The following is a 26,647-nucleotide window of genomic DNA, read 5'->3' on the forward strand; positions in this document are numbered from 1 at the left end:
TCCCTGTTTCCAGGGGTGTCCGGCAGGGGTGCGTTTTAGCCCCTACCCTTTTTAGCTTGTTTATTAATGGCCTTGTCGACACCCTAAATGATGTAATGGACAATGATGCTCCATGGTTGACGACCGGTCGGGTGCCCGCATTAATGTTCGCGGATGACACCCTGTTGCTATCCCGAACATCTTCGGGCATCCAGTGTGTCTTGGATGGTTTCGTGTGCCTTTGCGCCTCGAGGGGATTGGAGATCAATTTGGATAAAACCAAGTTTATGATCTTTAATCCCCCGAGGCGTACGCGCCCGAACCCTCTTCTGAATGGTGTTCCGTTGGAACGAGTCAAGACCTTCATCTATCTTGGGATCACTTTGACGTGGGATTTTGGCTGGGGCCATCAGATTACCAGATCCGCCATTAGACTTTCACAAATAGCAGGGGGTATTGACAAGCTTCAGAGAGTATCGATCTCCAAACCGGTTGCGCCCGCCCTTGAGATCTATGGCCTCCAGGCTCGGACCGCATCCATCTATGGCGCCGAACTTTGGAGCCATAAGAACGGTCTTAGCCTTCTGAGGGTGGAACAGGCCTTTATGAGGAATTTGGTGGGCCTACCGAAAAGTACACCCCTCATCCCCTTGCGAATGGACTTGGGTCTGGAGTCCATTGAGAAATTGGCAGCTGTGCGACCCTTGCTCTATTGGAGGAGGCTCTGGTCAGTACCTGAGCTGGTATCCTATAGAGCTGAATTTCGGGAGGTCTGGGAACAGATAAAAAACAAAAATATTCCATGGCTTTCCCATATTAAGGCTCTTTCTTTCAAAATAGGCTTGCCTCAGTTATGGGGGACCCCTGAGTTGAGTTGCCCGAGAATATCTAGGGCCCAGTTGTTCAATATGGTGAGGCAGCAAAATCTAAGTGCACTACAACGGTCAACATCCTATGGTAGGTTTTTTATTGAGTTCCTCTCAGTTAAATCTGAAATGGGGTGGGAGGAATTCTTTGATGTAGTCGAACCCCCTCTTGGGAGGAAACTATATGCTCAATTAAGGTATGGTTCCCTACCTATTAGGTCATTTACTTCGAAATGGGCAGAAACTGAAAATGAAACTTGTCCGGCGTGTAACTACATTAGAGAAGATGTCACTCATGTTCTATTTTTCTGTCCCGCATATAGCAACGTACGCAAAACTTGGCTTATCCCAATATGTAGAAATCTGGGTTTCAGACATTGTGTGCAGGCATGTAGAGTTCTTAAATATGATACCTCGCCGCCCATTGTATTTGCTCTCTCTCGTTTCCTTTATGGTATGTGGCGCCGTAGGATAACTTTTAAACCAATTTAAACTATCGTAATACGTCTGATAACTCACTGTTTAATTATTTTTTTAATAAGTGATATACCTATATTTATTATTTTATTTCATGTGCTATGTAAGTATGTATTTTATTTGCACTTTTATGGTCTTCTGACCGAAATAAAGTTATCATACGATACGATATTAGCACAATGTCCGCCCCCTGGCGACGCACCTGCGCTGAAACTCTTGTTAGCATGGCAAACGGGGGAAAGGCATAACCCGTCTCCTCTCTCCAATCCTGGAGAAAAGCATCTGTGCTCGATGCCAGAGGATCCGGCCGCCACCTGAAGAACCGGGGCAGCTGGAAATCCAAGCGGGATGCGAACAGATCCACTGAAAACGGGCCCCAGATGCTCTAGAGGTCCGCAAACACACCCGGGTGTAGCTTCCACAGGCTCACGTCCTGAACATGCCGCGAGTGGAAATCCGCCACTTGGTTGTTGCGGCCCGGGAGATATTCCGCCGTGACAGAAACGTGATGGTCGAGGCAATACTGCCAAAAATTCGCCGCCTGGTCGGATAGCGCTCGAGAGCGGGTCCCCCCCAGGTGGTTGATGTAACGCACCGCAGACATGTTGTCCATCTTCAAGAGGACGCGAGAACGGACCGATTCCTTGGTCCAGCACTTGATCGCAAAGGATCCCGCTAACAGCTCCAGACAGTTGATGTGAAGCCGCTGCTCCTGTGGTGACCACACACCTCCGGTAGCAAACTCGCCACACCGTGGGCCCCATCCGGACCTGCTGGCGTCGGACTCGATAACGATATCTGGCACGGAACCGAAGATCGCTCGCCCATTCCAGGCTTCCATACTGGCAAGCCACCACTGCAGTTCCTCCTTGGCCTCGGCCGAAAGGACGACTTTCTGGGAATACGAGAGGCCCCTGCGAAGGTGGCGGGCCTTGAGGCGTTGTAGGGCCCTGTAGTGCAACGGGCCCGGAAAAATCGCTTGTATGGAGGCTTAGAGGAGACCGACTATGCGAGCCAGTTGGCGGAGGGAGAGATGCGACTGTGCAAGGGACCTCCTGATCTCGTGACTGATCTTGGTCATCTTGCGAGACGGCAGGCTGAGGGTGGATGCCACCGAGTCGATCACGAAACCCAGGAATACCACTTGCTGGGCCGGAACCAGGACGGATTTTGCTTCGTTGATAATGAAGCCTAAACCCTGAAGGAGATCGACCGCCGTTTGAAGGTGAGCCGACAAAACCCGAGGACATTGGGCCATAATCAAAATGTCGTCTAGGTAGACGATCATGCACATGCCGGACGCCCTCAAGCGTTCGATCGTGGGCCGAAGAACCTTGGTGAAACACCAAGGGGCGGACGACAGACCGAACGGGAGGGTGGTGAACTCGTACACCGTGTCCCGCCACTTGAACTGCAAAAATCTCCTGTGAGGAGGAAAAATCAGAATCGCCAGGTGCGCCTGGACCTCAAGGACGCTTGCCATCCAATCGCTGGGCCTGAGGAGATCGCGCAAGAGATGGATGCCCTCCATCTTGAAGTGGCGGTATACCAGCCACGCGTTGAACTCCCTCAGATTGATAACTGGACGCTGCGTTCCGTTGGCCTTGTCGACCAAGAAAATATTGCTGAGGAAACCTCTGGAATGAGGCCGCGCCTCGACGATTGCCTGCTTGTCCAATAAGGCAGAGACCTCCAGGTCGACCAGTGCCATGTCGGCGGCTGAAAAAGAGAGAGGGCGAGGGGGAACCGACTGGGAAGGTTCTTTGTGGAACTCTATGTGGAACCCTCGGATCGTCTGCAGCACCCACGCGTCCCCCGTGACAGAAGTCCAGGCCTGGAAAAAATGCGCCAGATGGCCCCCTACTTTTAGAAGGGAAGAAGGGAGAACACTCACCGGACGAGTTGGAGGCTCCACTGCCCCGACCGCCTCTATTTTTCCCTCGGTGACCTCTGGTCGGGTAGAAGTTCCCGAATCTGGCTTGATCCTGGTAGTTGCCATTACCGGAGCCTTGCCCTCTGCCCTGATTAGGACGGCCGGACGAGCGGCCCCTGCCTCGTCCAGCCCCCCGGAAAACACGGGGACGGAAAACTTTCCTGATGGAAGACTGGGCTCTATCCAACAAGGTGAAAGTATTTACAAATGTACCCAATTCCTTAATAAAGGGTTCTCCGAAAAGGCCTCCCTGGGCCACGGAGCCCGCCTCAGAGTTGGCTAGGTCACCAAGCTTGGGGTCCACCTTAATGAGTAAGCTTCGGCGTCTCTCCGTAGAGAGTGTGCAGTTGGCGTTCCCTAGGAACACCACTACGCGCTGGGCCCAAGCAGAGAGGGTATCGGGAGAAATCAGTGAGTCCGATAGTTTGGCCTCTTCTGCCATATCGAGAATCTTTGTGGCAGGCCCTAGCACATCAAGAAGCTTATCCTGGCAAGCTCGCCAGGATCTGTCAATACCCCGCTTGGGGTCCTTGACAAATTTTTGCAAGAATGTCGCCATGCGGGGGTCTATCTCTGGTGTAGCAGCCACCTTGCCCTCCAGGGAAGGCCGGGGGCATTCCGCCCTAAGACAGCTCCTGGCTGTGGCCTCTAACGGCCGGCGGATCCTGCTGTCGACATACTGGGCAACCTTCTCTGAGGGAGCCCGGTCTGAGGAGCGGGGATGCAGAATATCGTCGGGATCCAACATGTCAGCGCAAAGATTCTGCACCTCGCTAGTCGGTTCCGGACGGGACGGCCGCCAGGGACGGGATGAGCTGGCCTCATCGTCCGCATCGTCAGCTACATCCCCTGATGGCGCGGGAGTCGCCGGTGTAGGGTTGCTTGCTAAGAACGCCTGCTTAAGGCGAGCAAAGGCATCTATATCCACCCAGGCCTCTTTAGGCCGTTTAGAAGGAGGAGGCTGAGTATCAGCAAGAGTTCCACCGGAAACTGGGGAGGACGGAGGAAGGTTCTGCGCCCTGGCTAACGCCTGCTCTATTCTACGGGAAAGGCGATCCTCCAAGGGCCCCATGGCCTGCTCAACCGCCTTGTGTATAGAATCATCCACCGCCTCATAAAAGTCCTCATCCCATTGCAGGGCCGCTAGGGGATCCTCCTCCCACTGACCGTCCTGCTGATAAGCCTCCTCGTCGTATGACTCCATGTATAGTCAAGGGCTTCAAGCAGGTAAGTGGGGAAGAGTGGGTAACCGCTGTATGAAGGGGGGCTGGGTGTCAGCCTAAATAAAGTGCGGGCAGTGCTCGCGTTGTGAAAGGGAACAAGCCCTGGGACCCACAGCCCTGATGCGGTGATAAACTTAGGGCACCCTGCCAACACAATATGGGTCCCAATACTGACTCTCCAGAGCGTTATTGAGGCCTAAAAGGTACAGACCGCACCCCCAAGGCGATTGGAATCGCCGAGAGATTTGCTGCCTAATGGCAGATACAGACTTGCTGCCTAATGGCAGATACAGACTCGCAATGCGAGCGTGCGAGTAAGCTCAGGGAGGGGGGGGCGTTCAAATAAACACTTCCTCAGGGCAGAGCAGACCACACAGGCGTAGATGGCAGGGCAGGCTCCTCGGCGAAACATCTCAGACATTGAAAAAGCGCGCAATGAATGCGTGGAATGCCAGACGTTTCATCGATGAGGCGTGCGCCAGGCACCCTCTAGCGGTAGGAGGAGCACCGCGAGCCTGGGCACCACAATGACCGGCCATTAGGGAGAGAGAACGCTCCCACGGCCGGGCGAGGGAAGATCGAGTAGCGGCTCCCTCGCAAAGCACCTGAAGGAAAAAAAGTATTAAAATCGGGCAAAAAGCATTATTAAACACAACACAGAAGCTGACAGGAAACGCGTTACAAAAGTGAACGCGTCAAAGAAATCAAGCCGATCCAAAAGATAACCATCAGTATACAGCGCGCGCGAAGCGCGTTCTAAACAAACAATCTGTTAACATATTATAATATGACTCAACATTCCCCACAACAAAGTTACGAGGGAAGGGTAAACGAAAGCACTTATCTGGCTGCAGCATTAAAGAAAGAGGAGGAATGGATAAGGACAGAGGACCAAGAGCCCTGTGATTGGTGCATGGACGTCGGACTGTCTAGCCATGGAGACACTATTGTTTTGTATTATGTTCCCTGTGGTTCATGGGAACGGTGTTTTTTTTGTTTATCTTTGAAGTGCTGCTATTGGAATTAAAGAAAGATAGAGCATAATCCTCGCCTCCGGTCCTGACATAGAATTATGTTCCATATTCTTGGAGTATTCCTTCGGACAGTATGCAAGAGGGTGGTAATTTTCTTAAAGCACTGCATTGTGACAAGTAGTGTAGAATTGCTTCTTAAACTGGTTTTACCTGACCATTCCAATTTTTATGATAGGTTGCGGTGGGTGAGTAACTGCATGGCCATGTATGTCAGAAATGCCATTTTTAGCCATTTGAGGGAGTTCAGAAATGAAGTCATTCTTTTAAACATTATTGTTTTGGTAATCAGCCTGGCTGCAAAGTGAAGGAGAGTTTTGAGAGGGGCTAGACAAGACTTAAGCAGTTCGGCGAGTTGTGCTTGTTTGATAGATCAACATAGTCGGCCAGGTTTGAGGATACCCTGGTCTTACACAGCTGTCTGAGATGAACTTTGGCATCTTTAGTGATTATTTTTTATTTATTTACTCATTTGTATTGCGCAGGCGAATCATCCCCAAGGGGATCTCTCGGTGCATGGGAGAGGAGCACTCAGTATTAAAAAGACGGGCAGCTTAAAATAACCAAGTTTTAAGAAGCTTCCTAAAGCTACAGTGATTCGCACAGGCACGAAGCTCATCTGGCAGAGAGTTCCAATGTATGGGAGCAAGATAGGAGAAAGCTCTGTCTCCCATCCTGACCTTCCTAATTCTCGGAACACAAAGCAGATTTTTGTTGCTTGATCTCAGCGATCGAATGGGGAGGTACCACTTGAGCTTCTTAGCCAAGTAGGAGGGACCCAGCCCATTCAGTGATTTATGGACCATGCATAGTAATTTAAAAATGGATCTCTTTTTCATAGAAAGCCAGTAAAGTTGGTACAGAAGTGGTGATGAGGGGGTTCGAGCCGGTTTATTGAGGATGAGGCGAGCCGCCGTGTTCTGGACCACCAGTAATTTGGTGGCCAGATCCTCCCTCAACCCGACCAGCAGTGAGTTCCCATAGTCCAATCGACTAATCAAAAGTGATTGGACAAGGGTCTGTCTGGCCGTGAGCGGGATCCATGGAAAAATCTTGTTAAGCATTCGCATGATTCCAAAGCATGCCCCAGCCACAGATTTTACCTGCTCATCCATAGCAAGATTGTTATCCATTTTTATGCCCAAGTTCTTCGCCCATGCTGAAGGGGAGGGGGCATCTCCCAGTTCGGATGGCCACCAGTCCCGGGTCCATAGATCCTTTGCCTTCCCATATAGAATAATCTCAGTCTTTGAGGAATTAAGTTGGAGAAAATTTTTCCTCATCCACTCTGCTATAGAGGTCATACATTTACGAAATTTGGACCTGGTTGCTGCAAGGCTTTCTTCAATGGGGACTATTATCTGGGTGTCATCTGCATATGATATGCATTCGAACCCGGACTTGCGTATAATGGCGGCCAGGGGGGGCCACATATAGATTAAACAAAGTAGGGCTCAAGACTGAGCCCTGCGGTACCCCCTTATCAACAATAATGGTCTGGGAACTAAAAGCTGGACACTTTGAGATCTTTCCACCAGAAAGATTCCTTAATAGTGAAGTAGAATTAGCTGAATTTACAGACTTCGGGTAGATTGGTCTGGCCAATAGTTTAACAATGCATTCTAGAGGGAGGACTTCAGAGCATTTTAGCAATGGCATGATAAACTCTTTTCTGCGGATTAACTTTGACATTAGCTGAAGGATGTTTCAGATGATACTTAGACACTCATTGGGCGAGTGTGACAATATGAGCTTCATCTGTGTGTTGGTAGTGATTTATTGGTAAACAAAACTTGAGCCAGGGTAAATCCTGCACAGGGGCAGTCTATATTCTTACGTTACTAGACCTGTTAGAGCTGCTTTCTGAATGTGTGAGTGGACCAAGCATCTTTAGGATTTGGCATCTCTGAGCAAGTGTTTAACCATAGTTGATTAATAGGCCAGTGGAAATAAAGAGCCCGCCAACTCTTCACTTTGCTACAAATCTGTGCATCATCGTAACGCACACTGGTCATTGCCTCAAACCATTGTTTTTATTGTACTCCTATTTTAATACATTTGTTTGAAAGAATATGATACTCATGCACCCGGCAATACCTTTGGTACTTTAGAAATGTTTACTACCTGCTTTACCATCCTGCAAAGCTGGAAAACCTGATGCACGTTCGGTGTTTTTAGGTCTCGCCTGGCGAACGCAGCGCGAAGCGCTGCTGTCGCCAGCGAGATCTATTGTTGCTGACTTGCCTCGGAAGGGGGACAGGAGATGGGCACGCGCATGGTCTCGGCGGATTTGAGTTGGTGTACGCGCTTACAGCCACGCGGCGTGCACATCTCCTGTCCCCCTTCCCTCGCAAGCCAGCATGCAGTTTCACTTTCGTCCTCACCAGCCTCCTGTAATTTTTTTTTTTAAATGCGCTCGCGCGTTCCAAGCGCGGCGCGCTTTAAATATACAACATGCAATTTATCTGAAAGCTTCCATGTCAATTGCAAGCAAAACAAAGCCGTGGCTGGTAACACGCTATCCTTTAAACTGCAATTGATTTAATTACAATCACGCACGAAGGGAAAAAAACAAAAAACGCGTGCAAATACTGAAACGCAGCATATAACTTTATAGTGCGCCATACCACCCCCTGAGCTGCCAGCCCCCACAACACTTTTCACCCTGGACTCTACATTTAAATAGCCGCAAGTGTTTCCAGGCAAGGCGGCAGCTACATGTAATTAAATAACTGCTCTGGTGGCTCCTTTTTTCCATCATCTCGGACTCTGCATTTTTTTTCCTTTGCCAAGCGATCAGCGGAGCTCCTTTCAAGGAGGGCGGGGGGGCTTCAACTTCATTTAATCTCCCCGTCCTGTACCCCAAAATCAATTCCAGCCGGAGTATCGTAAGATGGCAGCAGCCATGTCGAGCTGTATGTGTGAAGGGCGGCAGCTACATGCTACAAGTGACTTAGTAATTAAATAGGAGCATTTCTTTTCAGCATGAATTTAAATGTTTTCCATCTTGGTTGGTACTTTTGTGAGCTCCGTGATTATGTACAAAATGGTATGTCTGAGCTGCTTTGTATGTGTTCTGAGGAATGCTATCTTTTACCTTCTGCAGTGTTTATGTTCACGAGGACTTCTAAGAAATATTGGCATCTCTGCAACTTCATGTCCAAATGTAGGTCCGGGGAGTTTGTATATAATTTCTTTTTTTTGTGCAGTTTTTTATAGCGCGAAATCGACCCCAAAATACTGGGGTGCTTTACATGAGGGATAGTTACATTACACAAGGACACATTCATTTTTGGTAGGCACGTGGAGATTAAGTGATTTGCCCAGAATCACAGAAGCATTTGCAATGTAATGTGTCTCGTATTACTGAAAGTTTAGGCTATTGGTGTTGCTAATAATAGTTCCATTATTGTTAGCAACGCCAATAGCTCAAACTTTTAGTAATGCGAGACCTATTGCATTGCAAATGCTTGTTTTTCTTGCTGTGCAGTTGGGATTTAGATTTAGAGATACATTAGACTCAGTAGTGTGGAAAAGTATCATGTTCTCTAATAGGCTTTTTTATGGGGGCAACCCTCCCATTATTTTTATGCAAGTTTAGGGATTCTGACTGGCATGAGACTCAATCGAACCTCCTTATAAATTGCCACCAAATGTGATTGTGTAGACCAGAGTAGCATTTGGGTGAGTTTCACCAAATCTGTAGTCGGCTGCATTATGTTTTGAAATACAGTTTTCTTTCGGGGTGGACCATAGAGTCATTTAAACAATACAATTACTTATAATATTTTTCAGTCTGTCTTACAGAGAAATTGTTTAATGGTGTGGATTAAGACTGGCCAAGATTTGTACATCTGGTGTCATATTCTTGAAAGTACTTACCGCATTTGTGAGTTTACTTGCATGGTAATGCATGCTAGAACTTCAGCCATGTAAAATCGTAGCCATCTAAACGAAGACCAGCAAGCAATTTACCAATCTGAGTAGTTTGATTTCCCCCAGTTGCCTCTAGTTTAGTCAAATTGTATATTTTTCACTTCATGTGACTGATATTGAAGGCCTGTGGTCTTTAGTTTTTGCATTTGTTCATCCATTTTACTTGAACTTGTCAGCTTGTAACACCCAACATTTTGTTGAGCTTTCTTCTGCGCCATGAAATTATTTCCTTTTGTGACACAGGAAAACGTCTGCTGAGGTTTAGGTGATTTTAAATTGTTCCATCCCCACTAGAGGAATGAGTAATCTTTTTCACTGACATGATGGTAAGATGCTGACTTGTTTTAATAAAACCACGCCCATGATAGGTGCTGTAAGCACTATCCTCTAGAAAGCAGTAGTCTAGAACATCCTATTAGTTATCATGTGCCATGTCTTTAGTTTGAATGGGCCAACAACCATTTTACTTGACATGTGAACGTTTTTGCTCCTCCACTAGATGTGTAACCGTTGATCAATGAGCACCGCTAATCTCAGTGCCTTTGTAGTAGCACCAAACGCTTACCAGAATTCTGTTATGTGATGGTTGATATTGTCTAGGAATTATTGTTTCCTCCTTTTCCCAACATATTTGAGTCCTGATAAAGAGTAACCTTATTGACTTGACTTCAGTATTGGCTTGAAACGTGCCCTCTTACATTCGTTCTCGAGCTGCATTTCAATATAAATGTGCTTTTCCGGTGACTTGAATTTTGTAGGGGTCTTGATATCAGTTTGAGATTGTCAGAAGAGTTTATTAACCTAGCTTGAAAGACCTAGGAATTTCAGACAAGTACAGCTTGCCTGCAGACTGGGTTGATCAGGCTATTTAAACTTCTAGGCAGCATTGGCGTTGTCAGAATACTTTTTCCAGATTGTGCTAATTCCAACCAAATAATCCCCATTTAGGAGGAGGGGAGTTCGTTTTAAGCCCATTTGCTTGTTCCTAAGGTTGGGAGGACCCCCCCAGCCTAGTTTCGTGCTATGAGACATAGAGTTTGGCAGCAAATGTTTCTCTTTTCTCGATGCTCCCACCTGATGGTTGCTTGTGGTGGTGCACAGGCCTGTTTTCACTTTGAGCTATAGGATCAGAAGGAAGAGAGGTTGCAGTGGTGGATATTACACCCAGTATGTCTGAGGAGCTAGCGGCCCAGATGAATTGTCGGACAGAGGCCTCCTACGCCTGTTTTGGAGTTTCAAAATGGCAAGTATCTTGGTGTGGAGTGCCCAAAGCACAGGCCTTGCTAAAAGAGGAATCGGTGGTGTGCATGCATATCTGAAAAGCCTGAAAACTGGATTTGGCTTGCTAGACAGGTATCATGAGTATAACTGGGGTTGGTACCCGACTAACGGATCAAGCTGCCTTTATCTTCAGAGAGGAAGGAGCTTGTGAGGAAGCACTCCCAGCCGGTGCAACATTTGATAATGGGCTAGATCGAGGCCCAGTCGTTGAGTGACAGAGGTGGGGCAAGCAATACGGATCACTGTCTAGTTAAAAAAAAAAAAACAAGCATTTACAATGCAATGGTCTCGGCATTGGTAAAGTTAGAGCTATTGGCATTGCTCATGACAATGCCGTTTCTTTAAATGTTTTAAAAACAAAAACATAAAAAAAAATAATGTCATGAGCAATGCCAATAGCTCTAACTTTACCAATGCCGAGACCATTGCATTGTAAATGCTTGTTGGGTCTTGCGGCCCTCCATCTAACCTGTCTGACCTGTCTGAGCTATGGAAATAAAGGTGGGTCTGGGCTCATCTATGAGAGCTGCGGCATAGATGGACAGATGTAGACTCCCAGACAGACACACATACAGACATTCAAACTAGAAGCCACACATTCAGATGGACATGTTCACATGCACCTATCCAGAGACAGATCTGCAGAGCAAGGCGTAGCTCCGCAATCTGATGGGTGAGGAGTAACTCTGCGGTCACAGGTGAGAGATAGCTCTGCTATCTGTGACAGGTGAGAGATGGCTCTGCTCTAGGTGGCAGACGAGAGATAGCTCTGCTCTAGGTGACCGGACAGAAGTAGTTCTGATCTATGATAGGTGAGAGATAGCTCTGCTCTCTGTGACGGGTGAGATATAGCTCTGCTATCTGTGAAGGGTGAGAGATAGCTCTGCTATCTGTGACAGGTGAGGGATGCTCTGCTCTCTGTGACAGGTGAGAGATATCTCTGCTATCTGTGACAGGCGAGGGATGCTCTGCTCTCTGTGACAGGTCAGAGATATCTCTGCTATCTGTGACAGGCGAGGAATGCTCTGCTCTCTGTGACAGGTGAGAGATATCTCTGCTATCTGTGACAGGCGAGGGATGCTCTGCTCTCTGTGACAGGTGAGAGATATCTCTGCTATCTGTGACGGGTGAGAGATATCTCTGCTATCTGTGACGGGTGAAAGATACCTTTGCTATCTGTGACTGGTGAGGGATGCTCTGCTCTCTGTGACAGGTGAGAGATATCTCTGCTATCTGTGACAGGCGAGGGATGCTCTGCTCTCTGTGACAGGTGAGAGATATCTCTGCTATCTGTGACAGGCGAGGGATGCTCTGCTCTCTGTGACAGGTGAGAGATATCTCTGCTATCTGTGACAGGCGAGGGATGCTCTGCTCTCTGTGACAGGTGAGAGATATCTCTGCTATCTGTGACGGGTGAGAGATATCTCTGCTATCTGTGACGGGTGAGAGATACCTTTTGCTATCTGTGACTGGTGAGGGATGCTCTGCTCTCTGTGATGGGTGAAGGATAGCTCTGCTCAGTTGCGTTAGACAAAATGATGCCCCCTGCAGAACGTGAACAGGAGCCCCCAAGTCCTGCATGTCTCACAGATATTCATTGGTCTTGGAATGAATGGGGTCCCCTGAAGGGTTGCTCCCCCCCCCCCCACACCCGCACCGAGCGGCTGCAAGGGCCTGTATTATGTCCCTGGCTCTGCTCTGTGTGACAGGTGAAGGATAGCTCTGCTCTCTGTGACGAGGGGGGAGTACCTCTGCTGTCTCACTCTGCCGGTGGTGAAAGGTGAGGCGCAGCTCTCCTATCAGTCACAGGTGAGGGATAGCTCAGCTGTGTGAGACACGCGAGGGAAGTCTCTGCTATCCGTGACAGGTGAGAGATAGCTCTGCTCTCTGTGATGGGTGAGAGACGCCTGGATCCTTGTCTCATGTAGTATGGTACGTTATGCTTTTCATTTTAAGTAATGTTATGCTATGTTGTGGCGTAGTATGGTATGTAAGTTATGACTCAGACTTATGTGGAATGCGTTGAAATGCTGGTCTACTATCGGGTGAAATGTGGAGCGCTGGATCTAGTAGAAAGCATGTCTAACAAATTCCCACCAGAATAATAAGGGCAGGAATAAGTATGACTACGTAAAGCACGTGTCTTCTGTTTTCTCACACATCACAGTGATGTGAACCACGCACAGGCTGGTGGCCTCAGGGAAGTAATCAACATCATTGGAGAGCGGGTTCCCAGGCGGCAGGGTGCGGCGGAGAGCCTACACGCAGGACAGATTGTGTGTAAATCACAAGCAGAACAAGAGCTGCCATGTGACCGCAGCCTCCCTGTCTGGCGAGGGATGCACGCACGGCCGAGAGAGGCACCGACGAGCCTTCTCGCTAACAGAGAGGGCCCCGGGGCCCGTGTCGAGGAATGCCAGAGAGCAGCGGAGCGCGGAACCGAAGCCTGATTGATGGCGCGTGAGCGAAGGGCCTGCTAATCCCCTCACACCGAGCCAACTTCACCCTGGACCCGACGGAGCGGACTCCAGCCACGAGACCGACACTTCCTGCCTCGGGGCCAATCCCGGCGCGATCTCTCGCGCGTCATCTGTTCCTACACACCCGGGTCAAGTGGAGTGTAAACAGGTCACGCGTGTGCCTCGTCTCCAACACCTACTACTAATGCTGAAGGGATGCAGTGTGCGACAGCAGAGAAATGTCCTTTCTTTCACAGTGGCGCGTGAGGCACTTGTTAAGGGGTGCGTCGCAGAGAACAATTCCAACGAGCCGTGCATATGTCACCAGCCCCTCGGAGCCCTCCGTTGTGCGCCTTCGAGTTCAGCACAATTCAATCCTCCCTCCAGGTCACAGTGAAAACAAGCGCAGCCTTCGGTAGCCGAGACGTAAAAAAACAGAGAACGTCCTTGTAAAAAAAACAATGAGATCAGGTGAGGGAGCAACGCCGGGACACCACCGCCTTTCTCCGAGGCACAGCAGAAAATGCCTCGGAGAAAGGGAGTGTCCTTTTCGGATTGGGGGGCGTGTTTTGCTGTTGTCTCCTCCCTGAGACTTCTCGCAAAAAACACGCCCCCCGATCCGAAAAGGACGGGGCAGGATCGGAGTGACGGGACCTCTTCTCCAATGGCTGGCCAGCATTTACTAGGCCAGCCAATGGAGAACAGGGAAGAAGAGGGGCGGGTTCAAGCCCCTCTTCACCCAAGTCATTATGTCTCGCGAGCGAGACTGCGCAAGCGCAGCCATCGCTAGCCGAGACCTAAAAATGAAACTGGAGAATCTTGACTTTTTTGAGCGTGTGGTGCGTAATAATAAGGGCTCGATAAGTGCTATTCATGGGGTCTCATCTACAGGTGACCTAATAGTAGAGGGGCAGACTATTGATGGTGACTTTAAAGGTGATACTACACAGGATTCAGATGGAGAAAACTATAATGGCATAGAGGGTTCAGAAAGTGGTAAGGTGTGGTGGTGTACTGGAAAGAGTAAGAACTGGGACTGAATAGCTGCTGATGCACAGGAATAGAGTAGTGCATTGGTTTTCAAGTGAATACTATAGTGATGGTGTTTATACCCGATCACAGTGTCGAAATACGAGACAGTGCACATAGATCAGCAAAGAGGGTTTTGGGGTCCCCTGCCTTCCCGAAGCCAAGACATTGCTTTGATTTGAGGCAATTTCATTCCTCTTTGTAGGGCAGATTGAGCCTGATAACTGTGACCCAGCATATTTGTTAGGAATGGAATGAATACAGGTTGCCCTGGTACACCAAATACCGCAAGTATTCGCAGTCATCGGCACAATTCAACCGGATCTCGTGAAACTAATGTTGAAAAAAGCAGTGGCCATAAAACATAACCAGCAGGTTAAACAAATGGCACCTCTTCGAGTGCCTATGGTAATGCTAGTGTATTCTTGTTGTGATCGTTCAGTTCTATTTAGTAAGCACTCTTAAAGGAGCCTGATACAATTCTGACCGTTTTGCAACCTAGTTAGGGGTGTGAAGCGCTGAATAAATAATGCACTTAGACCACCCAAAAGCTTTTTGGGCCTAGCAGGGTGTACAGAAAGCACTGTACAAATATCTATTCATTAGAGTCCCTTCCTTTGTCTTTTGGGAAACATGTACAATATGCAATGGTCATTCCACTGAAGGTACAATACTTTGCTTGTTCATTTGTTCCAAAACAAGACAAAAAAGAGGTTTCCACATTATTTTAAAATAGGTTAAATCCTGAGTTCAATTTTCAGGTTAGAATGGTGGTATTATGGGTATTATAGTAGGAAATGAATATGATCTAGGCTAAGGAATTGCATTAACCAATCGCAGTAGTACCCTTATTTAAGCATTTAGTCCTTCATTGTGAAGTCCCTAGTGCTTGCCTTATTAAACCCAACCACCATAGTCAGAGTTACTGATGTAACGTTACTCCTTAGTGGCAGAGTTAATGGTTGTTGAGGGTGGAACCCTGAGGTTCCCTTGAAAAATGAAGAAATACTATCGGAAATCAAACTCCTGATTGCTCTTCCTGCAATTTCTCATTTCACCTCCGTATTTTTAATCTGAGGTTTTGACTTCTTGCAGCAGCTGGAGTCTCTGAATAAAATGTATATTAAGTCCACGGATGTACCACAGATCTGTAATTCCGGATCGAGCTAGTAACACTGTCACCAGCCCCATCTCAGATACCAGAGACTTTGTTCTCTGCCCCTTTAGAGAAAAGCAGATGTAGATTTTGATGATTGTCTTTCAAACTATTATAATGGCTCCTGTGAAACCTGTCATTCTCAATGTTTCATATGCTTGTGGAACTACATTCTAGTTCTGACTCTCCCAAAAATTGGAAATGTACGTCTTTAGTTTCCGCTGTTTGTGCAGTTATTCTTTCAATTTAGTAGCCATTTATGCATGTATAATCGTCCATGAGGTAACAATTTATATGATGTAATAGAAATGTGCATGTGAGCATGAAATCTTTTTTTACTTTTCTTCACTGGGAAAATATTTTAGTTATACATAGGTGCTCATGAAACTTTGAATCAAATGCTCTGTCTTTGCCCGTGAATCCATTTTGGTGCTGGCACGACTGACTATTGCATTTATTTATTCTAATCTTACTAAGCTTTGAGTTCCTGCCTCAGTTTAATGTTCTATGTTAATACGTTTATTGATAGGATGAGCTGACCTACTTTATAAAGATTTAGTTATACATGTTTTGACCTCGTTCAGCCAGCGTTTGGCTTAATTGTATCAGCCCTCAGGAATATTTTGATCTCTCTTTTCAGGTCTCTCCTCGGCAGCATATGCGCTGTATCTACTGTCTTGCCTTTCAGCACACCATTCCGTTTTCATTCGTTCCTTCATGTGCCTTCCGAAATTCTTTTGTTTTTGGTGAGTAGCTTACATTTGTCCCTCTTTTTGTTGTATTGGTCACGCCCTGGAGACTGGCCATGTTACATGGATCACTTCACTATCGACCATATCAGTTAGTTATGGCACACTACTTTCTTTTTTGCCTGGGCTTTCTGAACACGCTCAGCCGAGGCCTGCAAATCATCTCTTTATCTTGTTTTCCACTGTCTTTAGTTTCACAAGTGCTTTTTCAACCGGAGGCTATGTTATTTTTTTAATTCTATAACATTTTTGGGTTCAACCCTTAAATAATATACTTACTCAACCCGTTCCATGCGTCGGACGGCCCCCGGCTCCGACGTCACAGTGGGCGTGTGCGCGATTTGCGCATGAGTGGAATTTGCCCCGCACAGCGGGGGAATTCCACACGCGTTGAAAGGGTTAATGGAAGTGTACCTGAAGAAGATTACGGACAGTAGGATCAACCTATTTACATTGTGCTTTTGACAGCGTGATTAATTGGATACGATTAGAGAGGTAAACATGCTGTTATTGCTCCATTTTATGAAAATGAAAGCAGCTTACAACTGCGCGCTATCAACTTTTGATGCTTTTTTGTTTCAATTGTTGGTAAAATAAAAACAATATCCAGGAATGCCTCCTCGTGCTCGCCCAACATGGCATATAATGTGAGGTTACTTAACAAAAAATCCTGCAAGGAGATAGTAAAACCCCACCTTAGCACCACCTCAGCCCCAGTCAGCGTCACTCAGCACCACTTCTGCAGCACCAGAGCATCACCACCTCTGCATCACTCAGCGCAGTACCAGATCAGCACCACCTGAGCGCACCACTTCAGCACCAGTGCACCACCCCAGCACAGCATCACCCTCTGCACCAGTGCAGCACCACCTCACTACCAGGTTAGCACCACCTAAGCATCACTCAGCACAGTATCACTCAGTGCCACCAGAGCATCGCTCAGCACCAGCTCCGCATCGCTTAACACCACAACAGCATCAGCACAGCACCACCTCTGCATCAGTGCACCACCACAGTACTTCACTGACTCAGCACCAGTGCCGCATTATCTCTGCATCAGTGCAGCACCAACGCAGCACCACCAAAGCATCACTCATCACAACCTCTGCACAAGCACACCATCACCACCTTAGTATCACTTAGCACCACCTCAGCAGCAGTGCAGCACCATGTCGGTATCAGCACAGCCCCATCTTCGCATCAGCACAGCCCCATCTTCGCATCAGCACAGCCCCATCTCACCATCATTAAAGCACCACCTCCTCATCAATGCAGCACCACGCCATATCAGCACAGCACCATATCAGCATCCTCACCACCAGCACAGCTCCACCTCCGCACCACTCCAGCCCCACCTCTCAGCAGTAATTTAGCACCAACGCAGCACCACTTCAGCATCAGCACAGCATCCACCTCGGCACAACACCAACTCAGCATCACTTGGCACCAACTGAGCACCAGCGCAGCACCGCCCCAGCATGACTCCGCACCGCCACAGCATGACTCCACACCACCACCGCACCAGGGCATCACCACCTCCGCATAAGAGCATCACCACCCTCACACCAGGGCAGCATCACCTCCACATCAGCACAGCACCATCTCTGCATCAGCACAGCACCACCTGCTCATCAGTGCACCACCAACCGTTTTGTACCACCTCTACCCTAGCGCAGCACCATCTCAGCCCTAGTGTAGTACCACCTCCGCACTAGTGCAGCACCCTATCCGCACCAGCACAGCACCACCTCTGCATCAGTGCACCAGCACAGCCCCACCTCAGCACCAGCGCAGCACCACTTCAGCATCAGTGCATCATAACCTCAGCACAGCACTAACTCTGCATCACTCAGCACTACCTGAGCACCAGCTCAGCACCACCTGAGCACCTCTGCCCAAGCATGACTCTGCACCACCCCGGCAAGACCAAAAATCGGCACCACCCCGGCAAAACTCGGCACCACACCAGCACCAGTGCGACACCACCTCGGCACCAGCGCATCACCCCGGCACCAGCGCAGCATCACTCCGGCAGCAGCACAACACCAGTGCAGCACCATATCAGCCCCTCCTCAGCACCAGTGCAGCCCCTCCTCAGCACCAGTGCAGCCCCTCCTCAGCACCAGTGCAGCCCCTCCTCAGCACCAATGCAGCCCCACCTCCGCACCAGTGCAGCCTCTTCTCAGCACCAGCCCCTCCCCTCCTCAGCACCAGCACAGCCTCAACTCAGCAGCAATTCAGCACCAACGTAGCACCACCTCAGCATCAGCGTAGCACCAACTCGGTACCAGCTCAGCACCACCTGAGCACCAGTGCACCACCCCTGGCACCACCCCTGGCACCACCCCAGACACCACGCGCGGCACCAGTTCAGCCTCTCCTCAGCACCAGCGCAGCCCCTCCTCAGCACCAGCGCAGCCCCAACTCAGCAGCAATTCAGCACCAACGTAGCACCAACTCAGCAGCAATTCAGCACCAACGTAGCACCAACTCAGCAGCAATTCAGCACCAACGTAGCACCAACTCAGCATCAGCGCAGCACCACATCAGCACCAACTCAACATCACTTTGCACCGGCGCTGCACCACCACCTCAGCACCGGCGCTGCACCACCACCTCAGCATGGCGCAGCACCACCAGAGCATCACTCAGCACCATCTCCTCATCAGCGCAGCACCAACTCGGCAACAGCGCAGCACCTCCTCAACCCCAGCGCAGCACCACCTCAGCACAGCACCTTCTCAGCATTGGTGCACTACCACCAGCGCAGCCCTTCCTCGGTATCAGCGCAGCCCTACCTCGGCATCGGCGCAGTACCACCTCAGCGCAGCATCACCCCAGCCAACACCAACTCTGCATCACTCATCACTACCTGAGCACCAGCACAGCACCACCACCTCAGGATGACTTGGCACCATAACAGCATCATCCGCACATCATCACTAGGCACCATCACAGCATCGCTCATTACCAGCGCAGAATCTCCTCTGCATCACTCAACACCACCACAGAGCCACATCAGCACAGCACCACCTACGCATTAGTACACCTCTACCTGTGCATCACCAACCCTGCACCAGCGCTGGCACACCACAGCATCAGTGCAGCACCGCCTCTGCACCAGTGCAGCAACTCAGCACCAACGAAGCACCACTTCAGCATTTACACAGCATCACCTCAACACTAGCGCAGCACCAGCACAGCACCACCAAAGCATCACTCAGCATCACTCATCACCACGTCAGTATCAGTGCCACACCACCTGAGCACAGCATCAGCCCAGCACGTCCTCAGCTTCCGCACACCACCACCACAGTACAGCATCCGCACAGCACCATCTCCTCATGAGTGCATACCAGCTCTCACCTCAGCAGTTTGCAGCACCAACACAGCACCACCTAAGCATCAGTGCATCATCTCAGTACAGCATCACTCAGCACCATGTGAGCACCAGTGCAGCAGCACCGCCTCAGCATCACTGCACCGCCTCAGCATCACTCTGCACCGCCTCAGCATCACTCTGCACCGCCTCAGCATCACTCTGCACCGCCTCAGCATCACTCTGCACCGCCTCAGCATCACTCTGCACCGCCTCAGCATCTACTCGGCACCGCCTCAGCATCTACTGGGCACCGCCTCAGCATCTACTGGGCACCGCCTCACCTGAGCATCTACTGGGCACCGCCTCACCTGAGCATCTACTGGGCACCGCCTCACCTGAGCATCTACTGGGCACCGCCTCACCTGAGCATCTACTGGGCACCGCCTCACCTGAGCATCTACTGGGCACCGCCTCACCTGAGCATCTACTGGGCACCGCCTCACCTGAGCATCTACTGGGCACCGCCTCACCTGAGCATCTACTGGGCACCGCCTCACCTGAGCATCTACTCTGCACCGCCTCACCTGAGCATCTACTCGGCACCGCCTCACCTGAGCATCTACTCGGCACCGCCTCACCTGAGCATCTACTCGGCACCGCCTCACCTGAGCATCTACTCGGCACCGCCTCACCTGAGCATCTACTCGGCACCGCCTCACCTGAGCATCTTCTCGGCACCGCCTCACCTGAGCATCTACTCGGCACCGCCTCACCTGAGCATCTACTCGGCACCGCCATCACCTGAGCATCTACTCGGCACCGCCTCACCTGAGCATCTGCTCAGCACCAGCACATCACCACTTGAGCATCATTCAGCACCACCTGAGCATCACCTCAGCACCATCTGAGCATCACTCAGCACCACCTCAGTCTGTCCTTGGAATCTGGCATCTGTTGATTCTCCCCTAGTGTCCGTCCTCTGCTCGTGTTGTAACTCGGCTACTATTTCCCAACCTTCACCCTCCTGTTGTTTATGCGCCCCCGATAACTAAAAAAAAAAAGCTATGACAAACCTCAGCACAGCACTAACTCTGCATCACTCAGCACTACCTGAGCACCAGCTCAGCACCACCTGAGCACCTCTGCCCAAGCATGACTCTGCACCACCCCGGCAAGACCAAAAATCGGCACCACCCCGGCAAAACTCGGCACCACACCAGCACCAGTGCGACACCACCTCGGCACCAGCGCATCACCCCGGCACCAGCGCAGCATCACTCCGGCAGCAGCACAACACCAGTGCAGCACCATATCAGCCCCTCCTCAGCACCAGTGCAGCCCCTCCTCAGCACCAGTGCAGCCCCTCCTCAGCACCAGTGCAGCCCCTCCTCAGCACCAATGCAGCCCCACCTCCGCACCAGTGCAGCCTCTTCTCAGCACCAGCCCCTCCCCTCCTCAGCACCAGCACAGCCTCAACTCAGCAGCAATTCAGCACCAACGTAGCACCACCTCAGCATCAGCGTAGCACCAACTCGGTACCAGCTCAGCACCACCTGAGCACCAGTGCACCACCCCTGGCACCACCCCTGGCACCACCCCAGACACCACGCGCGGCACCAGTTCAGCCTCTCCTCAGCACCAGCGCAGCCCCTCCTCAGCACCAGCGCAGCCCCAACTCAGCAGCAATTCAGCACCAACGTAGCACCAACTCAGCAGCAATTCAGCACCAACGTAGCACCAACTCAGCAGCAATTCAGCACCAACGTAGCACCAACTCAGCATCAGCGCAGCACCACATCAGCACCAACTCAACATCACTTTGCACCGGCGCTGCACCACCACCTCAGCACCGGCGCTGCACCACCACCTCAGCATGGCGCAGCACCACCAGAGCATCACTCAGCACCATCTCCTCATCAGCGCAGCACCAACTCGGCAACAGCGCAGCACCTCCTCAACCCCAGCGCAGCACCACCTCAGCACAGCACCTTCTCAGCATTGGTGCACTACCACCAGCGCAGCCCTTCCTCGGTATCAGCGCAGCCCTACCTCGGCATCGGCGCAGTACCACCTCAGCGCAGCATCACCCCAGCCAACACCAACTCTGCATCACTCATCACTACCTGAGCACCAGCACAGCACCACCACCTCAGGATGACTTGGCACCATAACAGCATCATCCGCACATCATCACTAGGCACCATCACAGCATCGCTCATTACCAGCGCAGAATCTCCTCTGCATCACTCAACACCACCACAGAGCCACATCAGCACAGCACCACCTACGCATTAGTACACCTCTACCTGTGCATCACCAACCCTGCACCAGCGCTGGCACACCACAGCATCAGTGCAGCACCGCCTCTGCACCAGTGCAGCAACTCAGCACCAACGAAGCACCACTTCAGCATTTACACAGCATCACCTCAACACTAGCGCAGCACCAGCACAGCACCACCAAAGCATCACTCAGCATCACTCATCACCACGTCAGTATCAGTGCCACACCACCTGAGCACAGCATCAGCCCAGCACGTCCTCAGCTTCCGCACACCACCACCACAGTACAGCATCCGCACAGCACCATCTCCTCATGAGTGCATACCAGCTCTCACCTCAGCAGTTTGCAGCACCAACACAGCACCACCTAAGCATCAGTGCATCATCTCAGTACAGCATCACTCAGCACCATGTGAGCACCAGTGCAGCAGCACCGCCTCAGCATCACTGCACCGCCTCAGCATCACTCTGCACCGCCTCAGCATCACTCTGCACCGCCTCAGCATCACTCTGCACCGCCTCAGCATCACTCTGCACCGCCTCAGCATCACTCTGCACCGCCTCAGCATCTACTCGGCACCGCCTCAGCATCTACTGGGCACCGCCTCAGCATCTACTGGGCACCGCCTCAGCATCTACTGGGCACCGCCTCACCTGAGCATCTACTGGGCACCGCCTCACCTGAGCATCTACTGGGCACCGCCTCACCTGAGCATCTACTGGGCACCGCCTCACCTGAGCATCTACTGGGCACCGCCTCACCTGAGCATCTACTGGGCACCGCCTCACCTGAGCATCTACTGGGCACCGCCTCACCTGAGCATCTACTGGGCACCGCCTCACCTGAGCATCTACTGGGCACCGCCTCACCTGAGCATCTACTGGGCACCGCCTCACCTGAGCATCTACTGGGCACCGCCTCACCTGAGCATCTACTGGGCACCGCCTCACCTGAGCATCTACTGGGCACCGCCTCACCTGAGCATCTACTGGGCACCGCCTCACCTGAGCATCTACTCGGCACCGCCTCACCTGAGCATCTTCTCGGCACCGCCTCACCTGAGCATCTACTCGGCACCGCCTCACCTGAGCATCTACTCGGCACCGCCATCACCTGAGCATCTACTCGGCACCGCCTCACCTGAGCATCTGCTCAGCACCAGCACATCACCACTTGAGCATCATTCAGCACCACCTGAGCATCACCTCAGCACCATCTGAGCATCACTCAGCACCACCTCAGTCTGTCCTTGGAATCTGGCATCTGTTGATTCTCCCCTAGTGTCCGTCCTCTGCTCGTGTTGTAACTCTGCTACTATTTCCCAACCTTCACCCTCCTGTTGTTTATGCGCCCCCGATAACTAAAAAAAAAAAGCTATGACAAACAAGCATTAGAACAGTCTGGAAGAAGTTGCCAGCATAGCAAGGACTAAAAAACTAGAAGACCTTCTTTATGTAAGTTCTTTTTTTAAATAGGGTAGTTCAGTTATACATAATGTCTTCTTGGTTATATAGAAGGTAACAAAAATGCTTAACACTTTTGCATTATAATTTTTTTTGCGTGCTGCACAGCAGCCACAATGCTCTACAACATAGCTTAAGACATTGGCAAAGCTAATTGCTCTGGATAAACATTTATATTATCCTAAAGGCGAGACCTATTGGCTATGCCTGTGATTGTATGTGGGCTTCTTGAGTGTATCCTTCCACCGCCATTGGCGTGCATAAAGGATTGTTACACCTGAAGAGTAAATTCTGTCATCACCTATTAAGTTCTTTGTCTTTTCTGGGAATTGTGTACAAAAAGCAGTCTTTTTTAGGTCTCCCATACAGACAGCTGTAGATATTATATTATCAGTGCACATAGGTACATAGCATACAGGATAGTGGGTTTTGGGTCCGCTCCCTTCAGCCATTGGCTGTTGCCATTTTCTTAGTTGCCATTGGCTGGGTGGGCTGGCCTTAAAGACTTGGCATTTAGTGAAAGTTACATGTTGCTTTAAGAAGTCTCCAGTGTAAAATCTCCAATATTTCGCTGCCCCCTCCCTGCTGTTGCTTTCTCTGTACCCCAGAATCCCAGTGCAGGATGTGACCCTTACTGCCCACCACCAGCTATCTGGCACATGCAAACTCTTTACCTTGGCTTTGCCGATGCTATTGACTTGCTTCACAAGTATTTGAAAAGCCAAACCAAATAGACAGGCTGTCATATATGCATGTATTTATATCCTAAGCACCTTGTAATTGAGTTTATTATGCTTATGCATTGTAATTTAATATCTACTGATTGATGGAAGGAGAAAACACTTGGTGGTCTCCACAGTCATGGGGACAAAATCATTCGGTGGCCCCTAGCCAACTGGACCCATAGCAGACCAGGAAGCACCACTAGAAAAAACAAGCATTTGCTATGCAATTGGTCTCGCATTTACGAGAGTTTAAGCTGTTGGCATTGTAAACCAAAAAATAAAAGGCATTGTCATTTATGATGGCAATAGTTCAAACTTTCACAAATGCGAGACCACTTTAATGGTGGCTTTGCCCCTTTCTTTAGACGCGGCTAGCGGTAAATTGAACATGGCAAGCAGTGCCTAAAGAAAGGGGTGCAGCCACCATTAAAGTGCAAGCATTGTATGGGGCGCTCCCCCCCCCCCCCCCCCCCCCCCAAAAAAAAACAGGTACTGGAGCGCTGCCGCTATAATTAAAGCGGACCGTGCCGGCAAACAAATAAAGAAGCGCAGCGGTTTTAGTTAAAGCGGGCCGGTCGCCATTACTAATAAAAGTGGACGGCATGCTGTGTTGTAGGAAAGCACGTCGTGGGTGGAATAGGGGAAAAATTTGGAGGATAATAGAGCTCACAGACTGTAGATAAAACAGACCGTGCAACAACAAAAGTAAAAAGTCCAGTCCTCATGGGAAGTTACAAATGCAGACAAGGCGTTACCTAGGAGGGACTACTAAGCCTATTCATGAATCAAAATCAACGATTTTGAAAGGACAGTAACAGGAGACAATTGAAAAGATGAGTGGGGAAAATGGGCGGTGCTTTAAGTCCATAACTGAATATAGCTCTCCCGCAGAGTGGCATATGCCCTGCCCAGGTTCGACCTAAAAAGGTTATACCGAGTGGGCTTCCAGCAGTTTGACAGACCCTCACCAAAGACCCCTGTAGTTTAAATGTGCAAGGCTGCAGAACACATGATCGTAATCTGGCAACATTATCAGAAATGACATAAAGTCAGCAACACTTTGTATCACTGTAAACGAGATATAATAGTACGGAGATTTTAGGAGGAGTGTTACTAGCCAGTCCTTAGGAGAGCAAGACTGTTAAAATTTAGACATGAACTGTGCAACCAGTGACAGAAAACAGAACTCAAGTTTGTCACGTGCTTAAAGAGCTACATCGTTTTGCTTTCTAACTTACCTTCAATTGTTAAATAGCTCAGAAATTTGCTATAGCATCTCTTGTTTTGTTAAGATGGCCATTCGCAACACAAAATCAATAGAAGGGGGATATTAGGGCACTTTTTTAGCTGCTCGCAAGGACATTTCCTTTAGTATTGAATTGTTATGATTTTAATGTTTTTAATTATTTGTATTACACTGAGCTTAGTATTCATGAAAATTAGTTATGTATGAATTTTATTGTACCTTTTTTAGGTCGAGCTTGGGCAGCGCATGCGCTGCAGCGAGGCATGCAGTAGTGGAGTATGGAATAGAATCCTTGCCCACTTTTCGTCCATATTTGTCATTGGCATGTGTCATTGGCCTTCCTAAACACTGGCTTCCAAGCTGTTATTAGTCTTGTTACTCCTTCCGTAGTACCGCCTTGTCTGCATTTGTAACCTCCCATGGCGACTGGCCCTTTTACTTCGGTTGTCACACAGTAAGTCTTCTTTAGTCTGTAAGCACTATTTTCTTTAAAGAGTTTCTCCTATTGCAGGCATGACATGCTTTCCTGCATCATTTAGCACGCTATGCCTGCTTTCACTTTAAGCAGGTGGGAAAATGGCAGCCACTTATTTGAAGTGAAATAGGTCTGCATTTAGGAGTTTGTGCTATTGCCATTGCAAATGATTATAGCTTAAACTCTTGTAAATGTGAGACCTATTGCATTGCAAATGCTATGCTTTTATGATCTTTTTTAAAGATTGAATAAATAATTATTGATTTGATTAATTGACCCCGGCAGTTTTAAAAGTTGCAACATTGTAAGAAACCTGTAGCCAGGAGAGAGCGACTCTGAAATTGGTTTCCTTTGTTTTTAACACTACCAGGCAGGGCTTTTGTTCTGAGAATCTTGGGTGGATAGACCTATTGACCTTTTTGGTCGTCCGTGGTTTGCAGGCCACCTTGTTTAAAGTTAGAAATACAATTATCACAGATATGGAAATTATTATGTATCATTTCTTATGAAATGTATGTTAAAGCTAATAGCTAAAAGCAAAATAGGAGCATAATTCTGGTTACATATTGCTATGTTAAATATTGGTACATTTTTGTTCTATTGTTTATTTATAGCGACACTGTCACAAAAAGGCCTGCCTTTTTTTATTACTACTGCTCTTTCTTTATTACTGCAAATCACAGGTTTGCTTTAGGTATACGTTGTGGTTTTGTAGTTTTTGGGGCCTACGGTCTTAAACACTTCTGGCGCCATCTATAAATGGAGTCTCAGACAAAAACTCCATTACCAGATTGCTGCTGTATATGTGCATATGCACAGCGTCATCTTGTAATGGAGTTTCTTATGTTTTATTGAAGTCCATTACAAGATAGCTATAGCGCATGCACAGTAGCATCTGGTGTAGAAACAAATATCAAAGCCAGTAGGTTGGTGCAGTGTCACATCCAGATCTATTGGCTTTGCCACTGCTTGTTTTATAACGGCACAGAGCTTCTTGGCCTAGGAATAATGTAT

The 26,647-nt window shown here is 49.3% G+C and overlaps 1 protein-coding gene across 12 annotated transcripts in view; it reads left to right on the forward strand.

Annotated features, from left to right (window-relative positions):
* CCSER2 (coiled-coil serine rich protein 2) overlaps nucleotides 1–26,647 on the forward strand; it is a 574,371-nt gene that overhangs the window by 37,356 nt on the left and 510,368 nt on the right. For 7 of the 12 annotated variants that reach the window (XM_085607239.1, XM_085607272.1, XM_085607183.1 and 4 more), the window contains exon 2: nucleotides 16,011–16,116. The exons of the other annotated variants lie outside the window; for them this stretch is intronic. The gene's annotated coding sequence lies outside the window, so the exon portion shown is untranslated. The remainder of the gene's footprint in view (nucleotides 1–16,010; nucleotides 16,117–26,647) is intronic. 12 annotated transcript variants of the gene reach the window in all.

This window comes from Triturus cristatus, chromosome 1_2, assembly GCF_964204655.1.
Source record: "Triturus cristatus chromosome 1_2, aTriCri1.1, whole genome shotgun sequence".
In the NCBI taxonomy this organism is placed as follows: Eukaryota; Metazoa; Chordata; class Amphibia; order Caudata; family Salamandridae; genus Triturus; species Triturus cristatus.